We start from the raw sequence: 9,067 nt of genomic DNA, 5'->3' as shown, positions 1-9,067 counted from the left end.
ATGTTTCTAAAATCCATCTGATAGCAAAAAAAGAAAACAAGAAGTAATTTTATTTAAATATGTATTTAATGCTGCAAAACAAACTAATGAAAAGTAAGCATACATACACATATTCTAATGTAAGAAAAACATGATCCCTGGTTTATATAATAAAATATTGAATGGGTATTTTCCATGAATTTTGGCAAAGGAACAAATGAAAATTAGTATGACTAATGTTCCTGCTTTCTAAAGAGAGATGATAGACTCATCAATTCAGGAGCTACTGAAAAAATAGATAGCCAGGGACCAGTAGATGTTGTTGCAGTTACATCACTGAACTCTCACATGGCTGACCACTGTTCAAGTCCTGGACCTGGTGGCTTGAAAAGCATGCTGGACACATGTGCTTGCATGCTCAGAATTCTGGGAAGAGAATGTAGGAGCTAGGGTTGCAATGTGGCCATCTCTCCGGAAGATGATTTCTCACTTTCCTTCTCATTATCTCTCTCTGTCCAGAAAGCACATGTGCCCTAAGGCAAAACCCCCTAGAAATAAACTAACTAACTAATTAACTAAATAAATAAATGGACAGCAAGTCTGCTCAGAAGTCATCACCATAATGACTTGCATGAGTGGTTCTAAGACCATAACACATTTCTCAGTTTGGAGAATTTGTTGAACCACAGATAGTTGCCTAGCCCAAACACTGAATTTCTGATTCAGCTGTCACTGAAATCGTCAGGATTTGCTCTTTACAAGTTCCTAATGAACTCTAATGCTGCTGGTTCTAGAAGCTTCTAGCCCGTATAAAGGATTAGACATTTAAAAAACCTTAACTATGATTGTGAATAGAAATATAGTGTTCATTTTTCCTACCAAGTTCCCCTTCTACCCTGTTAACCAAGAGGATTTAATGAGCATTTGAGGCCTTTAGGGAGGAAATTGATGAGTGGAGATAATACTTGCGTAAACCACAGGCATAAAATCAGTGGCATTGTGCATTTCACAATCAGGAAGACTATCTTTAGATATTCCATTCCCGTATTGTTTGGTAGATTTCTACCTTTGCATGTAAACTTCCTTTGATAGAGAAATGTCCACTGTGAATATAATGGATCAATCTGAGTTTTCTCAGAATCTATACTACTAATTGTAATCATTTATTAAAGTATTTTATTACACGTGACTTCCACTATTTGGAGTCTCGCAAAACATGGAGCGTAAAATCTAATCTCGCACATTTCTTCTTGGATATGCTGTATTTTGTCACTGTAGAAACTATAATGTAGGTTCACTTTCATTGATAATTTTATACTTCTGGTCTAAGAAGTCAACCTTTTAAAAAATGAGTAACTGTTAAGTTACATTATTATTATTTGTAAAATACAATCCACTAGGACCTACTCTGAGCTCTTAAATGTCTACCACTCCACTAGTATTAATAGTTTGCAATATTTCTTATAAATTTGTAATTTTGTATGTTAATTAATTTGAGTGATACTATAGACAATTATATATCCTCATATTTGTCATTTAAAATGATATTTTAACCATTACATACAGCATTGCTTGGTAACTATACATGTTATTTTGCTGCTATATGTTATTTATAAAACTCTGAATAGTAGCCAGTCAAGACATGCCATGTGCAACTTGGAGAATGAAAATCAATCATTTTTTGGTTCATTTTACTAATTTTAATTGGAAAATAGAAACAACCTTTTTATAGATCAAGGTTTAATTAAGTTTACTGACAAATTTAAGATTACAATAGGGTACTTTAACTATTAATACCACATTTTACTCTAATTTCTACTTTGTGAATTATTGTTTTATTATTGAAAATTACTCATTTTAAGTCTATAGAAGGATGACTTTCAAAATATTTAATTGAGGGTCGGAAGGTGGCATGGTGAGTTATACTCCCATATGGCTGACCGTGTTTCAAGTCCTGGACCTGGCAGCTTCTTTACACATTCTCTCTCTCTCTCTGTTATGTCAAATAAAATGATAATAATAAGTAAAATTGTGGACCAGAAGATGGTATAATAGTTACATGGTTACATCACTAGACTCTCACATGATTGACTGTGGTTTGAGCCCCAGACCCAGTAGCTTGAAACTCAAGGCAGGCACATAAGCATGCATGCCCAAAATCTCAAGGATAGAAAGGAAGGAGAAGGAATTGCAGAGTGGCCATCCTCCCTGGGGGCAATTTCTCACTTTCTGTCTCTGTCTCTCTGGTGAGTACACGTGGCATATTGCAAAAACTTCTCTTAAAAAATAATAAAATTAAATAAATTATATCTAAAACATTCTAATTGATTACATAATGATTAACTATAGGATAATAAATAAAGTTCAGTCAATTGCATAATCATGTACTAGAAATGAACAAAGAATCACATGGGGAAGAAAATAACACCCTCAATTATGAAAACTATAAAAAAAGAAATGTCAAAACTGGTAAGAATATTTCCCATTTATCTTCAAGTTATAGTTAGCACTATCTTTAAGTTTCCCAAAGATGTTGCAACAATAGATAGTACTTTTTAGTTTCTTAAAATTTGTTTAGTTTTGACAAATGGGTACATTGCCGACACTGTTGTGATTATATACCTGTACTGGAAAAATGCATAGTCTTTGAATTCTTTACAAATGGTTTTCCTAAAGACTTGCCCCAAATTGTCATCAAATTGAAATACCATTCATATTAATTTTATCACATTTTTATTCCCAGGGAAAATGAATTATTAACTTTAAAGACGAAAAAGTACTTTTATCACTTTAACTTAGTATTTTTTGTTATTTAAAAACTGTAAAATGTTAAAGGCATGATGATAAATCATGATGACTGAGAAAGAGGAGCCATTTCTTTTCTTAAGTGCTTTCTTCATTGTTCTTATGGATAATTTGACAGAGGCTTTTTACTACTTTGGGGTGGAACAATCTGAGAGCTTTTTCGAATACTCCAAAGTTTAATTGAGAGAGGTTCCTTTCTTTTTCATAAGTGGCACAGGCTTGTTAACTGAGCCAACATATCACTTAAAGCAATTCTCAGAAAGCAATGGAGGCGTTAGAAGATTTTATATAGAGCTCTTCAATTCTGGTTCTTTGCATGCTTAGGTCTTTTCTTTTTTCAGCCACAAAATAAAACTAAATAAAAATATAATAAAAGTAGCTAATTAAACCGTTCCTTAAGACATCAAGGAAAGCGGTATTTTCAGGGCTCAAAGGAAGTTTTACAACAATTTTCAAAGTTCAACTAGCTTGAACCTGCTTTCTTCTTTTAAAATTTCCCTACTTTTGGAGTGTAAAATAAAGTGGACTCTCTTGGGGCATGTTATATGAAGATTTCCAAAGGAACAGACAGATACTTATCTATTTATATGTACTTATTCATCTATCTAGCATTAAAATCTATCATCTAATTTTGCTTATACTTTTGCACCTTAATTCAAATCTGTATGTAATGAGACAGGAGTGGGGAAAAACTTCACCAAAAATACTGCTAGACTTAAGTTTTAATGAGAAATGTATATTTAAAAATTCATTCTGGTACTGTATTTTCACACACAAAAACACAAATCTGGACTATAAGGCAATTGCCTAATGATTTCCCACTAAGACTCACAAAAATCCTTGTTTGATGTAAGGAGTGAGTAGAAGCATTGGCAGGCATGGTTTAGTGTATGTTACTGTTCTTTGGCCCTCCAAAAAGTCAACAAGCAAAATGCCTTGAACTTCCCCCAAAACTGCTGCCATGACTTTGCTCTTAACCTGTCTACTTTTCCTTTAACTGGACCACTTCTTCCACTTAGAAACCAATGCTTTGATTGTACTTTCTCTTCAGGATCATACTAGAAAGTCAATTGCCAACTTCTGTTAAAATTGTTTTTAAAGATGTTTCAGAATCTTGATCTAATTTGTTTAAAATTGCTATTGAAAGCTCTGCTATAGCCCACAGCTATGACCATGACATTCTTGGTGTCTGTTGATCAGAAACTTTGCCCCACTTAAAACGTTTAGTCGGGTTGAGTAAGCTGAGAGACTGAACTGCACCCATTGAGATGCCTGTGGTGTTGGCTATTGTTTCTGCTATTAATTGTTGATCCCCTAACTGGGGAACAAACAGGTTTGGTTTTGTTTTATTTAAATATTGTGAAATATTGTGAAATATTTATTTAAATATTGTGAAATGGTCTGCTGCTGTGGGCATCGTTTTCAACATCATCTCATCCTTTTTAATGTTTAAAATTATATTATTTATTTTATTTTACTTTTTATTATTTTATTTATTTTTTTATTATTCTTATTTTTTGAAACATTCAATTGCTGTACGTCATTTATCTTGATAAAAGAATTTACCCAACATGAAATACTTCTCCGGCCACTTTAGTTTAGAATACTATAGCTGCTATTATTAATAGGTAATAAACCACTTCTGTGTCCCACTAATGGGACACACACTGCCTTATTTTTTTCTCCTGATATCTTTCTCTATACTCTTCACACTTCCCCTCTCTTGCACACTGTCTTCAGCATCGATAACTATTTTCATTACTTTAATTTCCTCCAATATTTCAATCTCTACCATAGAGTGTGGATAGTTGGTTTATATTAAGTGGATACATACAGTATCTTTCTTTCATAGCTTTATTTGTTTCACTCAGCAGTAAATCTTTCATAATCATCCACTTTCTATCAAATGCCAGGGTCCTGTTGTTTTTTATGGCTTAATAGTATTCCATAGTGTACATGTGCCACACTTTTTCAGTCGATTCATCTGTTTGTGGAAATTTGGGTTGGTTCCACGTCTTAGCAACTGTGAATAATGCCACAATCAATGTTGATGTGCAAGCGTTTTTCTAGCTGAGCATTCTCCTGTCCTTTAGGTAGATACTCAGAAGTGAAATTGCTGGATCAAATGGTAGTTACATTTGTAGATCTTTGAGGAACCTCCATATTGTTTTCCACAATGGCTGGATGAATTTATATTTCCACCAACAGTGTAGGAGAGTTCCTCTCTCACCAAAACCCTGCCAAAATTTATCATTTTTTGTATTTTTAATCTTTGCCATTCTGACGGGGTTAAGTGGTATCTCATTGTGATTTTAAAAAGCATCTCCTTTATGATGAGGGATGTTAAGCATTTCTTCATATGTTTTTTGGCTGTTTGTTTGTCTTCCTTAGAGAGATTACTGTTCAGCTCATTTTCCCATATTTTGAGTTTTCTGTGTATTCTGATTATCAGTTTCTTATCCAAGGCATGGTTTACAAAAATATTCTCCCATTCCAAGGGTCGATGATTAACACTTTTGCTGTGCAGAAGCTTCTTAATCTAATATAGTCCCACTTGTTTATTATCGAGATTGTAGCCTGTGCTTTGGAGTCTGATTTAAGAAGTCTCTGTCTACCCCAATGTCTCCCAGAGTTTTCCCAGCATTTTCCACCAGTTGTTTTATAGTTTGAGGTCTTAGATTCAGATCTTTGATCTATTTTGAGTTGATTTTTCTTAATGGTGAAAGATGGGGATTCGGTTTCATCTTTCTGCAGGTGGATGGATACCCAGTTTTTCCAGCACCATGTGCTAAAGAAGTTTTCCTTTTCCGACTGGATTGCCTGGTACCCTTTGACAAAAATCAGTTGGTTGTGAGTTCATCTCATCCCTTTTTAAAAGTGAGTTATCCATTTATAAATTGCTTTCTTCCTTTTCCAAGAATTTGTTCTATAAAAATGAGATCCAGAGAAAGAGAGATAGAGATGCAGAGAGAGACAGAAACTTCAGCAGAGTCCCAATGCTACATCTACACCCAGTCTTTACTGATCCGGCTCATGAGCATACATGCATGCCTTGAATGCACGGGAAAGTGTTGGGGTAAGAATCCACAAACTATCTCATGTGCCACCACCATGTCCTTGCCTTGTTCCTGTAAACTGCTGATTTCTCTGAAGCATTTCCTTAAACATTTCGTAAAGCATCAAGAACCACATTCTTCCACCCAAGCTTTACTATAAATTTGATGTTTGTTCTTGCTTCAATTTTAGCAGAATTCTTGCGGTTTTGATAGAGACTCTTTTCATACTGATATAAATATTTCTGATATTGTGATAATCTTCTTAGTCCACAAACTAAATATTATTCATGCAAACAAATGTTTGAATTCATGCATACATTTTAATAATATTCTTGTCCTAAAGTTTTCTGAAGACCATACACAAATAATGGATTAAAAGTGTGATTGGGAATGAGGATGAGGTGAAGAGACGAAGGCGGTGGCTGGAACATGCTCGTCGGCAGGACAGGAGGACCAGCCAATTGGTGCTGAGGTACTTCATGCATGGGGTGTGCCAGGAAGGCAGCCATTGCCTCTTCTCACGTGACCTGTCCAACAGCAAGCCGTCCACCAACTGCAAGTACTACCAGAAAGGCTATTGCCCTATAGGACACGTTGCAGATACAATCACAAGAGACTCTCTGCTGTGGCGGGCTGTTCCTTGAGCGGCGGACCCTCCCTGGGCTTCCACAGCCCTCACCCTCCTCTAGACCTCACGGTGCCCTCCAGGAAGGCTCACTCTAACGACCCTGGGAAGCGCGAGAAGAGAACACTGGTGTTTAGAGACCAAATTCTCTCTAGCCTGGCTGAAGCAAAGACCTGCTTGAGCATGATGAGTAACCCTAGCGGCTGCCACAACCCCCAGACCGGCCGGGAGGGTAAGCCATACTCCTACCTGGGTGACATCAGGACTGGCCTGGATGAGCTGGAGGCCTGCCAGGAAGCAGCAGCTGTGCTCTTACACGTCCTCCAGGGAGTACGGCTTTGGGGAGGCCTGTGCCTATCTGCACAGGGACTTGTGAGATATGCAGGCTGCGAGTCCTGCACTCCTCCCACCCAGAGCAGAGGAAAGCTCACTAAAAGATCTGTATGTCGACGTTGAAACACGAGATGGAGAAGGCCTTTGCCTTCCAGGCGGGTCAGGACAAAGCATGCAGTGTCTGCATGGAAGTGATCCTCAAGAAGGCGTCGACCTCGTAGCATCGGTTTGGGCTCCTCTCCAACTGCATCCACACCTACTGCCTGTCCTGCATCTGGCAGTGGAGGTGCGCCGAGCAGTTTGAAAACCCCATCATCAAGTCTTGTCCAGAATGCCGTGTGGTATCAGAGTTCGTCATTCCAAGTGTGTATTGGGTAGAAGATCAGTATAAAAAGAATGAGTTGATTGAAGCTTTCAGAGGATGAAGAAAAAAGCGTGTAAATACTTTGAACAAGGCAAGCGGACCTGCCCGTTCCGAAGCAAATGCCTTTACCTCCACGCTTGTCCTGACCGGCGGCTGGCAGAGCTCGAGAAACCTCAAAAGCAGTCCAGTTCTGAAGACTCCTTGAGTTTCTTTAATTCAGTGTGGCTCTTCTTTAGGATGTTCAAGTGTTAATTTGTTGAAGAAGCATCCATTTGCTATAAATATGTAGGCATTCATTTGACGAAGAAATATTCCTTTGATATAAATATATTGAATAAAAATTTCAGTAGATGCCCTCTGTAATTCCCATAATATTCTTTACCAAGTGATCATCATGAGCTCAGTATTATTGCATTACTTTTCTACACTTAAAATCTAAGAAAGCCTTTCTGGACTCTCAATATTCCTGTTTTTTTAATACTACTTTCAGAGAGGAGGAATACAGGTCTCTGTGTAACTATAATAGAATCATAACAGGCCCTGTAATATCAAGGCAATACTGTCCAAAAAGTATAAATTAGGAGGAATCTCACTTCCTGACCCCAAAATATGTTCCAGAGCTGTAATAATCAAAACAACATGCCAGCTGAATTTAAAAAACGTGCCACCTATACACTACAGAATATTACTCAACCATATGAAAAAAATAAGATCCTGTAATTTTATATTAAGTGGTTGAGCATAGATATAATGCAAAGTGAAGGAATTCAAACCATGAAAGACAAATACTGTGTGTATGTCCCTATTCAGTATATATTTCAATTATGTCTGTATTACATGATGGAAATTGAAATTCCTACAGATACAATGTTAGGGAAGACAAATGTGAATACTAGACACTATAGAGGAAGTGAGTGGACCGCAGAAGGTGGTTGGAAGGGCTTAGATAGGAAAAATTTGACAGACATAAGAATATAAAGCTTTTCAATGGACAAGGTGTATGTGGTGATATCCTTGATTTGATGGTAACATAATGTATGTTTTTGTAAAACTATATTGTGTGCTATGGAGATGTACAACAATTAAACAAACAAAAGAAGAAACAAAAGAAGACACACATAAATGAAAAAAATATCTTGTGGGGAAAATGGCATGATACTGGCACAAAAAAAACAAACACAAAGACTGATGTAATAGAACAGAGGATCCAGAAATAAACCCTAAATCATACAGTCAACTGATATTTGACAAAGGATACAAGACGATGCAGTGGAGAAATGATTCTTTTCAGCAAACGGTGCTAGAAGAACTAGATATCTACCCTGCAGAAAAGTGAAACTGGACCCACCTCTCTCACCAATAACAAAATCAAATCAAAATAGACCAAAGATTTTGATGTAAAACATCAAACAAGCCATAAAACTACTAGTGGAAAATGTGGGTAACTCTTGGAGACATTGGAGTAGGCAAAGATTTCTTAAATAAGACCCCTAAAGCACAGGCAATTATTCCAAAAATAGACAAGTGGGATATTATAAACTAAAAGCTTTCTACGCAGCAAATGAAATAACAATTAGAATGAAGAGACACAGAATGAAAAAAAAAACTATGTTTCTACGCAGCAAATGAAATAACAATTAGAAGAAGAGACACAGAATGAAAAAAAAACTATTTGCAAACTATGCTTTAGGTAAGGGATTGATAACCAGAGTATATAGGCAACTCAAGTAGCTTGCCTACAAAAAATGAAAAACCCAATTTAAAAAGTGGACAAACAAGCTGAACAGCTAACACTCTAAGGAAGAAATATGAATAGTCAAAATGTATATTAAAAATGTTCATCATCTCTTATTATAAGGGAAATGTAAATCAAAAGCACAATGAGATTTCACTTAACCCCAGTCA

The 9,067-nt window shown here is 36.4% G+C and overlaps 1 pseudogene; it reads left to right on the top strand.

The window, feature by feature from the left end:
• The window catches only part of LOC102475066 (putative E3 ubiquitin-protein ligase makorin-2), a 139,158-nt pseudogene extending 131,744 nt beyond the window's left edge, over positions 1 to 7,414 (top strand).
• Positions 7,415 to 9,067: the final 1,653 nt, after the last annotated feature.

This window comes from Tupaia chinensis, unplaced genomic scaffold (assembly GCF_000334495.1).
Source record: "Tupaia chinensis unplaced genomic scaffold, TupChi_1.0 Scaffold143696_1, whole genome shotgun sequence".
Taxonomy (NCBI): Eukaryota; Metazoa; Chordata; class Mammalia; order Scandentia; family Tupaiidae; genus Tupaia; species Tupaia belangeri.
This window is presented reverse-complemented; position numbering and strand designations above follow the sequence as displayed.